Source organism: Euprymna scolopes, chromosome 20, assembly GCF_053919585.1.
Source record: "Euprymna scolopes isolate OS-2025 chromosome 20, ASM5391958v1, whole genome shotgun sequence".
Taxonomy (NCBI): Eukaryota; Metazoa; Mollusca; class Cephalopoda; order Sepiida; family Sepiolidae; genus Euprymna; species Euprymna scolopes.
The window spans coordinates 44,968,009-44,987,833 of record NC_136501.1 but is presented as its reverse complement, the minus strand read 5'-3'; the positions used below and the strand labels follow the sequence as shown (position 1 = coordinate 44,987,833).

Below are 19,825 nucleotides of genomic sequence, written 5' to 3'. Positions count from 1 at the left end.
AAATATATCTAGCATAATCTATTATATCTATAAAAGGTAGAATGTGTGTGTGTGTTTGTGAGTGAGTGAGTGAGTGGGTGAGTGAGAGAGAGAGAGAGAGAGAACAATTCTCAACCTATATACTCAACAAATTTTGTATCTACAGATTTGATAATTTGTATATAGGGTATTCAGACATAAGGAAATATATCTAGCATAATCTATCTATTATATCTATAAAAGTGAGAATGTGTGTGAAAGAGAGAGAGAGAGAACAATTCTCAACCTATATATTCAACAAATTCTATCTTTACAGATTTGAAAATTTGTATATAGGGTATTCAGACATTTGGAAATATATCTAGCATAATCTATTATATCTATAAAAGTGAGAATGTGTGTGTGAGAAAGAGAGAAAGAACAATTCTCAACCTATATACTCAACAAATTTTTTATCTACAGATTTAAAAATTTGTATATAGGGTATTCAGACATATAGAAATATATCTAGCATAACCTATCTATTATATCTATAAAATGACCATGTGTGTGTGTGTGAGAGAGAGAGAGAGAGTCAGAGAGAGAGAGAGAACAATTTTCAGCTTGTGTGTGTGTGAGAAAGAGAGAGAGAGAAAGAGAGGAAGGAAAATTCTCACCCTATATATTCAACAAATTTTTTATCTACATATTAGAAAATTTGGATATAGGGTATTCAGACGTATGGAAATATATCTAGCATAATCTATCTATTATATCTATAAAAGTGAGAATGTGTGTGTGAGAGAGAGAGAAAGAGAGAGAGAGAGAACAATTCTCAACCTATATATTCAACTAATTTTTTATCTACAGATTTGAAAATGTGTATATTGGGTATTCAGACATATGTAAATATATCTGGCATAATCTATGTATTATATCTATAAAAGTGTGAATGTGAGTGATGGAAAGAGCAAAAAATTCTCAACCTATATAACCTATAAAAGTGAGAATATGTGTGAGAGAGAGAGAGAGAGAGAACAATTCTCAACCTATATATTCCACACATTTTTGGGCACAGATTTGGAAATTTGTATATAGGGTAGGCAGACATATAGAAATATATCTAGCATAATCTATCTATTATATCTATAAAAGTGAGAACTTGTGTGTGTGTGTGTGTGTGTGTGTGAGAGAGAGAGAGAACAATTCTTAACCTACATACTCAACAAATGTTTTACCTACAGTTTAGAAAATTTGTATATAGGGTATTCAGACATATGGAAATATATCTAGCATAATCTATCTATTATAACTACAAAAGTTAGAATGTGTGTGTGAGAGAGAGAGAGAGAGAGAACAATTCTAAACCTATATATTCAACAAATTTTTTATCTACAGATTTGAAACTTTGTATATAGGGTATTCAGACATATGGAAATATATCTAGCATAATCTATCTATTTTATCTATAAAAGTGAGAATGCGTGTGTGTGAGATAGCGAGAGAGAGAGAGAGAAAAAGAGAGAGATAAAAATTCTCAACCTATACATTACACAAATTTTTTATCCACAGATTTGAACATTTGTATATAGGGTGTTCAGACATATAGAAATATATCTAGCATAATCTATCTATTATATGTATAAAAGTGAGAATGTGTGTGTGTGTGAGAGAGAGGACAATTGTCAACCTATGTATACAACAAATTTTTTATCTACAGATTTCAAAATTTGTATATTGGGCATTCAGACATATTTCAATATATCTGGCATAATCTGTCTATTATATCTATAAAAGTGAGAATGTGTGTGATAGAGAGAGAGAGAACAATTCTCAACCTATATACTCAACAAATTTTTTATCTACAGATTTGAAAATTTGTATATAGGGTATTCAGACATATGGAAATATATCTAGCATAATCTATTATATCTATAAAAGTGAGAATGTGTGTGTGTGTGTGTGAGAGAGAGAGAGAGAGAGAGAGAACAATTCTCAACCCATATACTCAACAAATTCTTTATCTACAGATTTTAAAATTTGTATATAGAGTATTCATACAAATAGAAATATATCTAGGATAATCTTTCTATTATATCTATAAAAGTGAGAATGTGTGTGTGTGTGAGCGAGAGAGAGAGAGAGAGAGAGAGAGAGAGAGAGAACAGTTCTCAACCTATACATTCAACAAATTTTTATATATAGGGTATTCAGAAATATCGAAATATATCTAGCATAATCTATTATATCATTAAAAGTTAGAATGTGTGTGTGTGAGAGATAGAGAGAACAATTCTCAACCTATGCACTCTACAAATTTTTTATCTACAAATTAGAAAATTTGTATATAGGGTATTCACACATATGGAAATATATCTAGCATAATCTATCTATTATATCTATAAAAGTTAGAATGTGTGTGTGAGGTAGCCAGAGAGAGAGAGAGAGAGAGAGTAAGAACAATTTTCAACCTATATATTCAACAAATATTTGATCTACAGATTAGAAAATTTGTATATAGGGTATTCAGACATATGGAAATATATCTAGCATAATCTATCTATTATATCTCTAAAATTGAGAATGTGTGTGTGAGAGAGAGAGAGAGAACAATTTTCAACCTATATACTCAACAAATTTTTTTATCTACAGATTTGAAAATTTGTATATAGGGTATTCAGACATATAGAAATATATCTAGAGTAATCTATCTATTATATCTATAAAAGTGAGAATGCGTGTGTGTGTGAGAGAGAGCGACACAGAACAATTCTCAACCTATATATTCAACAAATTTTTTATGTACAGATCTGAAATATCACATTTGTATAGAAGTAGAAATCTTGATACCTACTCTGATACCTAATAAAAGAAAGGACACTCTTTAGGGCGGATTTTGATTATAACAAGTCACTAATTAGAAATTATAATAAACATTCTAATAATTTAAGAATTTTACCAAAATAAAATTGCATGGTAATCACCCAATTTCTGCCACAAAATTTTGATTGGCAGAACTCATAAACATAAAATATATATTTTCTAATTTCATCTTTTTTTTTCTTTTTACATAATCTGGTTTGATGTTTTCCCAAATATTCAAATCACTATATTTTGCTGCTTAATATCAAATACAGCAACTGAGTTATTTTTATGCATCAAACAATTACATTTTCTCATTCATCCAAACTAATCACTGAACATCAATTTCATATTTTCTTCACTAAAATATTACTGTGCTTGATGTCATCAAGTGGAGCGGATCATTTTTTTTTCATTTGTTCACACATTTTTCCAATTTATATATATTTTAAAGATTCTTAGCCTATGTCATTGCATACCAATCTGTTTATTAAAAGTTAAGGTTCACTGTAAACACATATGTTACACCAAAATAAAAACGCTTCAGATAATGTCTTGATATTCAATTCAGTTTCTCACATGACATCTTATGAAGTTAGTAGAAATGTTACAGACTTTTGAATCTCAAACACTTTCAATACTGTGCACTGATATTTTCTTTTTTGCAATATAAGCACATTCATGATTTTTTTTACAAACGTTAAAAACTTTCACATTGTGTAGCAATATACTGAAACAATTATAAAAATATTTGTTTTTATTTTGAATGATGCAGGGCATCTGAAGAGAGATTTTTCTAACAAAATGAAAGTATAATTTTTAGCAATAGGTATCTAGGAAAAGGCCACTACATATGTTATAAGTTCCAAATTTCCACAACCTGGCAAATACTGGTACATGCTAGCAAATTTAGATTTGCAATTACAAAATATGATTCTAATTTTTTCCTTTGCTCTTTATTCTAACACTACACTAAGTTTACTGTGTTATTTCGCTACAGTTGATATTGTGTAGAACAATAAGAAAATCATAGTGAACAATGCATTCAACAAAATTTCACACACATTTCTAGATACCTATATCTAATAAGTTCAAAAGAAAGGACACACTTAGGGAGGTATTTTGGTGGTCAAGTCACTAAAAAGAGATTAGCTGGTTTCCCGGCATAGCCCAGGATATAATAAAGATTGACTGAAATACATGTTCTAGCTGGTTTCTAGGCGTTGCCAGGGATGTAATATAGACACATTATGTTGTATATTACCTGTTCTCTTCTCCCTAAGGTAAAACAATTTCATATACATGCTGTAAATTACCTATGCTAGGGATAAAACATGAACAATATCAGTCCTAGGGTAGATAAAACAAATAATACATAGAGATGAAAGATTCCTCTCCCCTAAGAATCAAACATATGTTCAATATCTGCTTTTGTTTTTTCATTGTTTATACGGTCCCGAGCAACGCCGGGTAGCCCTGCTAGTCTATATATATAAAAGGCAAAAATCGGTGTGTATGTATGTATGTATGTATGTATGTTTGTTTGTAACGCTAAAACTTTTGAAAGACGGAACCAGAGTTGACAAATTTGGTATCATATTGCACCTTGATCACCCGGATGACAAATATCGAAATTTCACGTCAAACGGACCAGTAGAAAGGGGTCAACTGATCGTTTTTCTCCTAGGGGGGCCCCCAAAAAAAACTGTCATTTTAACGTTATTCAATACGTGTCACGTGACGTGACGTCAGCTCAAACTTTTGACAGACACAACCAAAGTTGACAAATTATGTATCATATTGAACCTTGATCACCCGCATGACAAATATCGAAATTCCACACCAAACGGACCATTAAAAGGGGGTGAACTGATCATTTCTCTCCTAGGGGGGCCCCCCAAAAAACCTGTCATTTTAATGTTAATATTACATAATCCAAAAACGCTTAGTCATGTCACGTGACGTGATGTCAACATCCAGTAATGGCAAACAAATGTAAACAAACACTTTGTTTTACCGATACTTTTGTAATTTCTCTTCTGCTTTGTTCTAGAGATTATTAAACTCCATGACAATGTCTCCAACGTATTTAACTGGTTAAAAATAGTATTTATACAAGAGTTTTAACGAAAAATATCAGGAAAAAATGTACAGGAATAAAAAAAAATTCAGCTTTCAAAATATTCGTCGATAAAAAAACCGATCTTTATATTTACGCTAGCCATTTTGTATATTACCACGTGACCTGCTATCTCTTAAACTGGAGGGGGGGGATCCACTTGAATCCAACAAAACCAGTAATTTTTTTTTTCTATTATATATACATCATTTTCTATAAAATTAAGTGTAGACTTTATAATTAAAACAAAAAATGTTATTCATACTAAAAAAAAAAAAACGCTTAGTCATGTCACGTGACGTGACGTCAACATCCACTAATGGCGAACAATTGTACCTATTTATTATGCCTCCCCACGGGACAGTTAGACACCAGGGTCGTTTTTTTAACGTGGAGAAAAGGTACAAAAATAAAAATTGTCTCAGTCGTGGAGGATTTCTCCTCCACCGAAAGAGAACAAGAAATAGAAGTGCAGCATCTGAAGAACAGATACTACACTTTGATCTTGACCAAAAGGCCAAGAATGCGAACAATTGTAAATAACAACTTTTTTCACAAAACCAACACCGTCTTTCTTTTTTTTCTCTCTCTTTCTCTCTCTCACCCACTTACTCTTCCCTCTCTCTCACCCTCTTTCTCTTGACGTCACACCACTGTTAAACTGTGGGGGGGGGGAACACATTCCCAGGCATTATCTCCTATAGATGCACATTTTATTAGAAATTCAGCTTTCAAAATATTAGACGATAATAAAAATATAAAACCAACACCCTCTTTCTCTTTTCTCTCTCTCTCACCAGCTTGAAAACCAACAAAAACAGTGCACAGTTTCCCAAGCATTTGGGGTGGGAAGGGGGGGAAGAAGCCGAGCGCACAGTTTCGTGTGAGAGAGAGAGAACAATTCTCAACCTATATACTCAACAAATTTTTTATCTACAGATTTGAAAGTTTGTATATAGGGTATTCAGACATATGGAAATATATCTAGCATAATCTATCTATTATATCTATAAAAGTGAAAATGTGTGTGTGTGTGAGGTAGCCAGAGAGAGAGAGAGAGAGAGAGAGAGAGAGAGAGAGAGAGAGAGAGAGACAACAATTCTCAACCTATATATTCAATACATTTTTTATCTACAGATTTGAAAATTTGTATATAGGGTATTCAGACATATGGAAATATATCTAGCATAATCTATCTATTATATCTATAAAAGTGAAAATGTGTGTGTGTGTGAGGTAGCCAGAGAGAGAGAGAGAGAGAGAGAGACAACAATTCTCAACCTATATATTCAATACATTTTTTATCTACAGATTTGAAAATTTGTATATAGGGTATTCAGACATATGGAAATATATCTAGCATAATCTATCTATTATATCTATAAAAGTGAAAATGTGTGTGTGTGTGTGTGTGTGTGTGCGTAAGAGAGAGAGAGAACAATTCTCAACCTATATACTCAACGTATTTTTATCTACGGATTTGAAACTTTGTATATAGGGTATTCAGACATATAGAAATATATCTAGCATAATCTATACATTATATCTATAAAAGTGAGAATGTGAGTGTGTGAGAGAGAGAGAACAATTCTCAACCTATATACTCAACAAATTTTTTACCTACAGATTTGAAAATTTGTATATTGGGTATTCAGACATATGGAAATATATCTAGCATAATCGATCTATTATATCTATAAAAGTCAGAATGTTTGCGTGTGGTTGTGTGTGTAAGGTTGCGAGAGAGAGAGAGAGAACAATTCTCAACCTATCTATTCAATAAATTTGTTATCTACAGATTTGACCATTTGTATATAGGGTATTCAGACATATGGAAATATATCCAGCATAATCTATCTATTATATCCATAAAAGTGAGAATGTGTGCGTGAGAGAGAGAGAGAGAGAGAGAGAGAGAGAGAGTAAGTACAATTCTCACCCTATATATTCAACAAATTTTTTATCTACCGATTATAAAATTTGTATATAGGGTATTCAGACATATGGAAATATATCTAGCATAATCTATCTATTATATCTAGAAAAGTGAGAATGTGTGTGAAAGAGAGAGAGAGAAGAGAGAGAGAGAACAATTCTCAACCTATATATTCAACTAATTTTTATGTACAGATCTGAAAATTTGTATACAGGGTATTCAGACATATGGAAATATATCTAGCATAATCTATTATATCTATAAAAGGTAGAATGTGTGTGTGTGTTTGTGAGTGAGTGAGTGAGTGGGTGAGTGAGAGAGAGAGAGAGAGAGAGAACAATTCTCAACCTATATACTTAACAAATTTTGTATCTACAGATTTGATAATTTGTATATAGGGTATTCAGACATAAGGAAATATATCTAGCATAATCTATCTATTATATCTATAAAAGTGAGAATGTGTGTGAAAGAGAGAGAGAGAGAACAATTCTCAACCTATATATTCAACAAATTCTATCTTTACAGATTTGAAAATTTGTATATAGGGTATTCAGACATTTGGAAATATATCTAGCATAATCTATTATATCTATAAAAGTGAGAATGTGTGTGTGAGAAAGAGAGAAAGAACAATTCTCAACCTATATACTCAACAAATTTTTTATCTACAGATTTAAAAATTTGTATATAGGGTATTCAGACATATAGAAATATATCTAGCATAACCTATCTATTATATCTATAAAATGACCATGTGTGTGTGTGTGAGAGAGAGAGAGAGAGTCAGAGAGAGAGAGAGAACAATTTTCAGCTTGTGTGTGTGTGAGAAAGAGAGAGAGAGAAAGAGAGGAATGGAAAATTCTCACCCTATATATTCAACAAATTTTTTATCTACATATTAGAAAATTTGGATATAGGGTATTCAGACGTATGGAAATATATCTAGCATAATCTATCTATTATATCTATAAAAGTGAGAATGTGTGTGTGAGAGAGAGAGAAAGAGAGAGAGAGAGAACAATTCTCAACCTATATATTCAACTAATTTTTTATCTACAGATTTGAAAATGTGTATATTGGGTATTCAGACATATGTAAATATATCTGGCATAATCTATGTATTATATCTATAAAAGTGTGAATGTGAGTGATGGAAAGAGCAAAAAATTCTCAACCTATATAACCTATAAAAGTGAGAATATGTGTGAGAGAGAGAGAGAGAGAGAGAACAAGTCTCAACATATATATTCCACACATTTTTGGGCACAGATTTGGAAATTTGTATATAGGGTAGGCAGACATATAGAAATATATCTAGCATAATCTATCTATTATATCTATAAAAGTGAGAACTTGTGTGTGTGTGTGTGTGTGTGTGTGAGAGAGAGAGAGAACAATTCTTAACCTACATACTCAACAAATGTTTTACCTACAGTTTAGAAAATTTGTATATAGGGTATTCAGACATATGGAAATATATCTAGCATAATCTATCTATTATAACTACAAAAGTTAGAATGTGTGTGTGAGAGAGAGAGAGAGAGAGAACAATTCTAAACCTATATATTCAACAAATTTTTTATCTACAGATTTGAAACTTTGTATATAGGGTATTCAGACATATGGAAATATATCTAGCATAATCTATCTATTTTATCTATAAAAGTGTGAATGCGTGTGTGTGAGATAGCGAGAGAGAGAGAGAGAAAAAGAGAGAGATAAAAATTCTCAACCTATACATTCAACAAATTTTTTATCCACAGATTTGAACATTTGTATATAGGGTGTTCAGACATATAGAAATATATCTAGCATAATCTATCTATTATATGTATAAAAGTGAGAATGTGTGTGTGTGTGAGAGAGAGGACAATTGTCAACCTATGTATACAACAAATTTTTTATCTACAGATTTCAAAATTTGTATATTGGGCATTCAGACATATTTCAATATATCTGGCATAATCTGTCTATTATATCTATAAAAGTGAGAATGTGTGTGATAGAGAGAGAGAGAACAATTCTCAACCTATATACTCAACAAATTTTTTATCTACAGATTTGAAAATTTGTATATAGGGTATTCAGACATATGGAAATATATCTAGCATAATCTATTATATCTATAAAAGTGAGAATGTGTGTGTGTGTGTGAGAGAGAGAGAGAGAGAGAGAGAGAACAATTCTCAACCCATATACTCAACAAATTCTTTATCTACAGATTTTAAAATTTGTATATAGAGTATTCATACAAATAGAAATATATCTAGGATAATCTTTCTATTATATCTATAAAAGTGAGAATGTGTGTGTGTGTGAGCGAGAGAGAGAGAGAGAGAGAGAGAGAGAGAACAGTTCTCAACCTATACATTCAACAAATTTTTATATATAGGGTATTCAGAAATATCGAAATATATCTAGCATAATCTATTATATCATTAAAAGTTAGAATGTGTGTGTGTGAGAGATAGAGAGAACAATTCTCAACCTATGCACTCTACAAATTTTTTATCTACAAATTAGAAAATTTGTATATAGGGTATTCACACATATGGAAATATATCTAGCATAATCTATCTATTATATCTATAAAAGTTAGAATGTGTGTGTGAGGTAGCCAGAGAGAGAGAGAGAGAGTAAGAACAATTTTCAACCTATATATTCAACAAATATTTGATCTACAGATTAGAAAATTTGTATATAGGGTATTCAGACATATGGAAATATATCTAGCATAATCTATCTATTATATCTCTAAAATTGAGAATGTGTGTGTGAGAGAGAGAGAGAGAACAATTTTCAACCTATATACTCAACAAATTTTTTTATCTACAGATTTGAAAATTTGTATATAGGGTATTCAGACATATAGAAATATATCTAGAGTAATGTATCTATTATATCTATAAAAGTGAGAATGCGTGTGTGTGTGAGAGAGAGCGACACAGAACAATTCTCAACCTATATATTCAACAAATTTTTTATGTACAGATCTGAAATATCACATTTGTATAGAAGTAGAAATCTTGATACCTACTCTGATACCTAATAAAAGAAAGGACACTCTTTAGGGCGGATTTTGATTATAACAAGTCACTAATTAGAAATTATAATAAACATTCTAATAATTTAAGAATTTTACCAAAATAAAATTGCATGGTAATCACCCAATTTCTGCCACAAAATTTTGATTGGCAGAACTCATAAACATAAAATATATATTTTCTAATTTCATCTTTTTTTTTCTTTTTACATAATCTGGTTTGATGTTTTCCCAAATATTCAAATCACTATATTTTGCTGCTTAATATCAAATACAGCAACTGAGTTATTTTTATGCATCAAACAATTACATTTTCTCATTCATCCAAACTAATCACTGAACATCAATTTCATATTTTCTTCACTAAAATATTACTGTGCTTGATGTCATCAAGTGGAGCGGATCATTTTTTTTTCATTTGTTCACACATTTTTCCAATTTATATATATTTTAAAGATTCTTAGCCTATGTCATTGCATACCAATCTGTTTATTAAAAGTTAAGGTTCACTGTAAACACATATGTTACACCAAAATAAAAACGCTTCAGATAATGTCTTGATATTCAATTCAGTTTCTCACATGACATCTTATGAAGTTAGTAGAAATGTTACAGACTTTTGAATCTCAAACACTTTCAATACTGTGCACTGATATTTTCTTTTTTGCAATATAAGCACATTCATGATTTTTTTTACAAACGTTAAAAACTTTCACATTGTGTAGCAATATACTGAAACAATTATAAAAATATTTGTTTTTATTTTGAATGATGCAGGGCATCTGAAGAGAGATTTTTCTAACAAAATGAAAGTATAATTTTTAGCAATAGGTATCTAGGAAAAGGCCACTACATATGTTATAAGTTCCAAATTTCCACAACCTGGCAAATACTGGTACATGCTAGCAAATTTAGATTTGCAATTACAAAATATGATTCTAATTTTTTCCTTTGCTCTTTATTCTAACACTACACTAAGTTTACTGTGTTATTTCGCTACAGTTGATATTGTGTAGAACAATAAGAAAATCATAGTGAACAATGCATTCAACAAAATTTCACACACATTTCTAGATACCTATATCTAATAAGTTCAAAAGAAAGGACACACTTAGGGAGGTATTTTGGTGGTCAAGTCACTAAAAAGAGATTAGCTGGTTTCCCGGCATAGCCCAGGATATAATAAAGATTGACTGAAATACATGTTCTAGCTGGTTTCTAGGCGTTGCCAGGGATGTAATATAGACACATTATGTTGTATATTACCTGTTCTCTTCTCCCTAAGGTAAAACAATTTCATATACATGCTGTAAATTACCTATGCTAGGGATAAAACATGAACAATATCAGTCCTAGGGTAGATAAAACAAATAATACATAGAGATGAAAGATTCCTCTCCCCTAAGAATCAAACATATGTTCAATATCTGCTTTTGTTTTTTCATTGTTTATACGGTCCCGAGCAACGCCGGGTAGCCCTGCTAGTCTATATATATAAAAGGCAAAAATCGGTGTGTATGTATGTATGTATGTATGTATGTATGTATGTTTGTTTGTAACGCTAAAACTTTTGAAAGACGGAACCAGAGTTGACAAATTTGGTATCATATTGCACCTTGATCACCCGGATGACAAATATCGAAATTTCACGTCAAACGGACCAGTAGAAAGGGGTCAACTGATCGTTTTTCTCCTAGGGGGGCCCCCAAAAAAAACTGTCATTTTAACGTTATTTAATACGTGTCACGTGACGTGACGTCAGCTCAAACTTTTGACAGACACAACCAAAGTTGACAAATTATGTATCATATTGAACCTTGATCACCCGCATGACAAATATCGAAATTCCACACCAAACGGACCATTAAAAGGGGGTGAACTGATCATTTCTCTCCTAGGGGGGCCCCCCAAAAAACCTGTCATTTTAATGTTAATATTACATAATCCAAAAACGCTTAGTCATGTCACGTGACGTGATGTCAACATCCAGTAATGGCAAACAAATGTAAACAAACACTTTGTTTTACCGATACTTTTGTAATTTCTCTTCTGCTTTGTTCTAGAGATTATTAAACTCCATGACAATGTCTCCAACGTATTTAACTGGTTAAAAATAGTATTTATACAAGAGTTTTAACGAAAAATATCAGGAAAAAATGTACAGGAATAAAAAAAAATTCAGCTTTCAAAATATTCGTCGATAAAAAAACCGATCTTTATATTTACGCTAGCCATTTTGTATATTACCACGTGACCTGCTATCTCTTAAACTGGAGGGGGGGGATCCACTTGAATCCAACAAAACCAGTAATTTTTTTTTTCTATTATATATACATCATTTTCTATAAAATTAAGTGTAGACTTTATAATTAAAACAAAAAATGTTATTCATACTAAAAAAAAAAAACGCTTAGTCATGTCACGTGACGTGACGTCAACATCCACTAATGGCGAACAATTGTACCTATTTATTATGCCTCCCCACGGGACAGTTAGACACCAGGGTCGTTTTTTTAACGTGGAGAAAAGGTACAAAAATAAAAATTGTCTCAGTCGTGGAGGATTTCTCCTCCACCGAAAGAGAACAAGAAATAGAAGTGCAGCATCTGAAGAACAGATACTACACTTTGATCTTGACCAAAAGGCCAAGAATGCGAACAATTGTAAATAACAACTTTTTTCACAAAACCAACACCGTCTTTCTTTTTTTCTCTCTCTTTCTCTCTCTCACCCACTTACTCTTCCCTCTCTCTCACCCTCTTTCTCTTGACGTCACACCACTGTTAAACTGTGGGGGGGGGAACACATTCCCAGGCATTATCTCCTATAGATGCACATTTTATTAGAAATTCAGCTTTCAAAATATTAGACGATAATAAAAATATAAAACCAACACCCTCTTTCTCTTTTCTCTCTCTCTCACCAGCTTGAAAACCAACAAAAACAGTGCACAGTTTCCCAAGCATTTGGGGTGGGAAGGGGGGGGAAGAAGCCGAGCGCACAGTTTCGTGTGAGAGAGAGAGAACAATTCTCAACCTATATACTCAACAAATTTTTTATCTACAGATTTGAAAGTTTGTATATAGGGTATTCAGACATATGGAAATATATCTAGCATAATCTATCTATTATATCTATAAAAGTGAAAATGTGTGTGTGTGAGGTAGCCAGAGAGAGAGAGAGAGAGAGAGAGAGAGAGAGAGAGAGAGAGAGAGAGAGAGAGAGAGAGAGAGAGACAACAATTCTCAACCTATATATTCAATACATTTTTTATCTACAGATTTGAAAATTTGTATATAGGGTATTCAGACATATGGAAATATATCTAGCATAATCTATCTATTATATCTATAAAAGTGAAAATGTGTGTGTGTGTGTGTGTGTGTGTGCGTAAGAGAGAGAGAGAACAATTCTCAACCTATATACTCAACGTATTTTTATCTACGGATTTTAAACTTTGTATATAGGGTATTCAGACATATAGAAATATATCTAGCATAATCTATACATTATATCTATAAAAGTGAGAATGTGAGTGTGTGAGAGAGAGAGAACAATTCTCAACCTATATATTCAACAATTTTTTTACCTACAGATTTGAAAATTTGTATATTGGGTATTCAGACATATGGAAATATATCTAGCATAATCGATCTATTATATCTATAAAAGTCAGAATGTTTGCGTGTGGTTGTGTGTGTAAGGTTGCGAGAGAGAGAGAGAGAACAATTCTCAACCTATCTATTCAATAAATTTGTTATCTACAGATTTGACCATTTGTATATAGGGTATTCAGACATATGGAAATATATCCAGCATAATCTATCTATTATATCCATAAAAGTGAGAATGTGTGCGTGAGAGAGAGAGAGAGAGAGAGAGAGAGAGAGAGAGAGAGAGTAAGTACAATTCTCACCCTATATATTCAACAAATTTTTTATCTACCGATTATAAAATTTGTATATAGGGTATTCAGACATATGGAAATATATCTAGCATAATCTATCTATTATATCTAGAAAAGTGAGAATGTGTGTGAAAGAGAGAGAGAGAAGAGAGAGAGAGAACAATTCTCAACCTATATATTCAACTAATTTTTATGTACAGATCTGAAAATTTGTATACAGGGTATTCAGACATATGGAAATATATCTAGCATAATCTATTATATCTATAAAAGGTAGAATGTGTGTGTGTGTTTGTGAGTGAGTGAGTGAGTGAGTGAGTGAGTGAGAGAGAGAGAGAGAGAGAACAATTCTCAACCTATATACTCAACAAATTTTGTATCTACAGATTTGATAATTTGTATATAGGGTATTCAGACATAAGGAAATATATCTAGCATAATCTATCTATTATATCTATAAAAGTGAGAATGTGTGTGAAAGAGAGAGAGAGAGAACAATTCTCAACCTATATATTCAACAAATTCTATCTTTACAGATTTGAAAATTTGTATATAGGGTATTCAGACATTTGGAAATATATCTAGCATAATCTATTATATCTATAAAAGTGAGAATGTGTGTGTGAGAGAGAGAGAAAGAACAATTCTCAACCTATATACTCAACAAATTTTTTATCTACAGATTTAAAAATTTGTATATAGGGTATTCAGACATATAGAAATATATCTAGCATAACCTATCTATTATATCTATAAAATGACCATGTGTGTGTGTGTGAGAGAGAGAGAGAGAGTCAGAGAGAGAGAGAGAACAATTTTCAGCTTGTGTGTGTGTGAGAAAGAGAGAGAGAGAAAGAGAGGAAGGAAAATTCTCACCCTATATATTCAACAAATTTTTTATCTACATATTAGAAAATTTGGATATAGGGTATTCAGACGTATGGAAATATATCTAGCATAATCTATCTATTATATCTATAAAAGTGAGAATGTGTGTGTGAGAGAGAGAGAAAGAGAGAGAGAGAACAATTCTCAACCTATATATTCAACTAATTTTTTATCTACAGATTTGAAAATGTGTATATTGGGTATTCAGACATATGTAAATATATCTGGCATAATCTATGTATTATATCTATAAAAGTGTGAATGTGAGTGATGGAAAGAGCAAAAAATTCTCAACCTATATAACCTATAAAAGTGAGAATATGTGTGAGAGAGAGAGAGAGAGAGAACAATTCTCAACCTATATATTCCACACATTTTTGGGCACAGATTTGGAAATTTGTATATAGGGTAGGCAGACATATAGAAATATATCTAGCATAATCTATCTATTATATCTATAAAAGTGAGAACTTGTGTGTGTGTGTGTGTGTGTGAGAGAGAGAGAGAACAATTCTTAACCTACATACTCAACAAATGTTTTACCTACAGTTTAGAAAATTTGTATATAGGGTATTCAGACATATGGAAATATATCTAGCATAATCTATCTATTATAACTACAAAAGTTAGAATGTGTGTGTGAGAGAGAGAGAGAGAGAGAACAATTCTAAACCTATATATTCAACAAATTTTTTATCTACAGATTTGAAACTTTGTATATAGGGTATTCAGACATATGGAAATATATCTAGCATAATCTATCTATTTTATCTATAAAAGTGAGAATGCGTGTGTGTGAGATAGCGAGAGAGAGAGAGAGAAAAAGAGAGAGATAAAAATTCTCAACCTATACATTCAACAAATTTTTTATCCACAGATTTGAACATTTGTATATAGGGTGTTCAGACATATAGAAATATATCTAGCATAATCTATCTATTATATGTATAAAAGTGAGAATGTGTGTGTGTGTGAGAGAGAGGACAATTGTCAACCTATGTATACAACAAATTTTTTATCTACAGATTTCAAAATTTGTATATTGGGCATTCAGACATATTTCAATATATCTGGCATAATCTGTCTATTATATCTATAAAAGTGAGAATGTGTGTGATAGAGAGAGAGAGAACAATTCTCAACCTATATACTCAACAAATTTTTTATCTACAGATTTGAAAATTTGTATATAGGGTATTCAGACATATGGAAATATATCTAGCATAATCTATTATATCTATAAAAGTGAGAATGTGTGTGTGTGTGTGTGAGAGAGAGAGAGAGAGAGAGAGAGAACAATTCTCAACCCATATACTCAACAAATTCTTTATCTACAGATTTTAAAATTTGTATATAGAGTATTCATACAAATAGAAATATATCTAGGATAATCTTTCTATTATATCTATAAAAGTGAGAATGTGTGTGTGTGTGAGCGAGAGAGAGAGAGAGAGAGAGAGAGAGAACAGTTCTCAACCTATACATTCAACAAATTTTTATATATAGGGTATTCAGAAATATCGAAATATATCTAGCATAATCTATTATATCATTAAAAGTTAGAATGTGTGTGTGTGAGAGATAGAGAGAACAATTCTCAACCTATGCACTCTACAAATTTTTTATCTACAAATTAGAAAATTTGTATATAGGGTATTCACACATATGGAAATATATCTAGCATAATCTATCTATTATATCTATAAAAGTTAGAATGTGTGTGTGAGGTAGCCAGAGAGAGAGAGAGAGAGAGTAAGAACAATTTTCAACCTATATATTCAACAAATATTTGATCTACAGATTAGAAAATTTGTATATAGGGTATTCAGACATATGGAAATATATCTAGCATAATCTATCTATTATATCTCTAAAATTGAGAATGTGTGTGTGAGAGAGAGAGAGAGAACAATTTTCAACCTATATACTCAACAAATTTTTTTATCTACAGATTTGAAAATTTGTATATAGGGTATTCAGACATATGGAAATATATCTAGAGTAATCTATCTATTATATCTATAAAAGTGAGAATGCGTGTGTGTGTGAGAGAGAGCGACACAGAACAATTCTCAACCTATATATTCAACAAATTTTTTATGTACAGATCTGAAATATCACATTTGTATAGAAGTAGAAATCTTGATACCTACTCTGATACCTAATAAAAGAAAGGACGCTCTTTAGGGCGGATTTTGATTATAACAAGTCACTAATTAGAAATTATAATAAACATTCTAATAATTTAAGAATTTTACCAAAATAAAATTGCATGGTAATCACCCAATTTCTGCCACAAAATTTTGATTGGCAGAACTCATAAACATAAAATATATATTTTCTAATTTCATCTTTTTTTTTTCTTTTTACATAATCTGGTTTGATGTTTTCCCAAATATTCAAATCACTATATTTTGCTGCTTAATATCAAATACAGCAACTGAGTTATTTTTATGCATCAAACAATTACATTTTCTCATTCATCCAAACTAATCACTGAACATCAATTTCATATTTTCTTCACTAAAATATTACTGTGCTTGATGTCATCAAGTGGAGCGGATCATTTTTTTTTCATTTGTTCACACATTTTTCCAATTTATATATATTTTAAAGATTCTTAGCCTATGTCATTGCATACCAATCTGTTTATTAAAAGTTAAGGTTCACTGTAAACACATATGTTACACCAAAATAAAAACGCTTCAGATAATGTCTTGATATTCAATTCAGTTTCTCACATGACATCTTATGAAGTTAGTAGAAATGTTACAGACTTTTGAATCTCAAACACTTTCAATACTGTGCACTGATATTTTCTTTTTTGCAATATAAGCACATTCATGATTTTTTTTACAAACGTTAAAAACTTTCACATTGTGTAGCAATATACTGAAACAATTATAAAAATATTTGTTTTTATTTTGAATGATGCAGGGCATCTGAAGAGAGATTTTTCTAACAAAATGAAAGTATAATTTTTAGCAATAGGTATCTAGGAAAAGGCCACTACATATGTTATAAGTTCCAAATTTCCACAACCTGGCAAATACTGGTACATGCTAGCAAATTTAGATTTGCAATTACAAAATATGATTCTAATTTTTTCCTTTGCTCTTTATTCTAACACTACACTAAGTTTACTGTGTTATTTCGCTACAGTTGATATTGTGTAGAACAATAAGAAAATCATAGTGAACAATGCATTCAACAAAATTTCACACACATTTCTAGATACCTATATCTAATAAGTTCAAAAGAAAGGACACACTTAGGGAGGTATTTTGGTGGTCAAGTCACTAAAAAGAGATTAGCTGGTTTCCCGGCATAGCCCAGGATATAATAAAGATTGACTGAAATACATGTTCTAGCTGGTTTCTAGGCGTTGCCAGGGATGTAATATAGACACATTATGTTGTATATTACCTGTTCTCTTCTCCCTAAGGTAAAACAATTTCATATACATGCTGTAAATTACCTATGCTAGGGATAAAACATGAACAATATCAGTCCTAGGGTAGATAAAACAAATAATACATAGAGATGAAAGATTTCTCTCCCCTAAGAATCAAACATATGTTCAATATCTGCTTTTGTTTTTTCATTGTTTATACGGTCCCGGGCAACGCCGGGTAGCCCTGCTAGTCTATATATATAAAAGGCAAAAATCGGTGTGTATGTATGTATGTATGTATGTTTGTTTGTAACGCTAAAACTTTTGAAAGACGGAACCAGAGTTGACAAATTTGGTATCATATTGCACCTTGATCACCCGGATGACAAATATCGAAATTTCACGTCAAACGGACCAGTAGAAAGGGGTCAACTGATCGTTTTTCTCCTAGGGGGGCCCCCCAAAAAACCTGTCATTTTAACGTTATTCAATACGTGTCACGTGACGTGACGTCAGCTCAAACTTTTGACAGACACAACCAAAGTTGACAAATTATGTATCATATTGAACCTTGATCACCCGCATGACAAATATCGAAATTCCACACCAAACGGACCATTAAAAGGGGGTGAACTGATCATTTCTCTCCTAGGGGGGCCCCCAAAAAAACCTGTCATTTTAATGTTAATATTACATAATCCAAAAACGCTTAGTCATGTCACGTGACGTGACGTCAACATCCAGTAATGGCGAACAAATGTAAACAAACACTTTGTTTTACCGATACTTTTGTAATTTCTCTTCTGCTTTGTTCTAGAGATTATTAAACTCCATGACAATGTCTCCAACGTATTTAACTGGTTAAAAATAGTATTTATACAAGAGTTTTAACGAAAAATATCAGGAAAAAATGTACAGGAATAAAAAAAAATTCAGCTTTCAAAATATTCGTCGATAAAAAAACCGATCTTTATATTTACGCTAGCCATTTTGTATATTACCACGTGACCTGCTATCTCTTAAACTGGAGGGGGGGGGATCCACTTGAATCCAACAAAACCAGTAATTTTTTTTTTCTATTATATATACATCATTTTCTATATAATTAAGTGTAGACTTTATAATTAAAACAAAAAATGTTATTCATACTAAAAAAAAAAAACGCTTAGTCATGTCACGTGACGTGACGTCAACATCCACTAATGGCGAACAATTGTACCTATTTATTATGCCTCCCCACGGGACAGTTAGACACCAGGGTCGTTTTTTAACGTGGAGAAAAGGTACAAAAATAAAAATTGTCTCAGTCGTGGAGGATTTCTCCTCCACCGAAAGAGAACAAGAAATAGAAGTGCAGCATCTGAAGAACAGATACTACACTTTGATCTTGACCAAAAGGCCAAGAATGCGAACAATTGTAAATAACAACTTTTTTCACAAAACCAACACCGTCTTTCTTTTTTTTCTCTCTCTTTCTCTCTCTCACCCACTTACTCTTCCCTCTCTCTCACCCTCTTTCTCTTGACGTCACACCACTGTTAAACTGTGGGGGGGGGAACACATTCCCAGGCATTATCTCCTATAGATGCACATTTTATTAGAAATTCAGCTTTCAAAATATTAGACGATAATAAAAATATAAAACCAACACCCTCTTTCTCTTTTCTCTCTCTCTCACCAACTTACTCTTCTCTCTCTCTCACCCTCTTTCTCTT

At 31.6% G+C, this 19,825-nt stretch overlaps 1 protein-coding gene and 3 pseudogenes across 1 annotated transcript in view; all 4 read right to left on the bottom strand.

Annotated features, from left to right (window-relative positions):
• Positions 1 to 19,825, bottom strand: part of LOC145241402 (uncharacterized) — a 202,177-nt gene that overhangs the window by 39,390 nt on the left and 142,962 nt on the right. The gene's annotated exons all lie outside the window — the stretch shown is intronic.
• On the bottom strand, positions 5,336 to 5,469 carry LOC145241831 (U2 spliceosomal RNA; annotated as a pseudogene).
• On the bottom strand, positions 12,446 to 12,579 carry LOC145241830 (U2 spliceosomal RNA; annotated as a pseudogene).
• On the bottom strand, positions 19,389 to 19,522 carry LOC145241829 (U2 spliceosomal RNA; annotated as a pseudogene).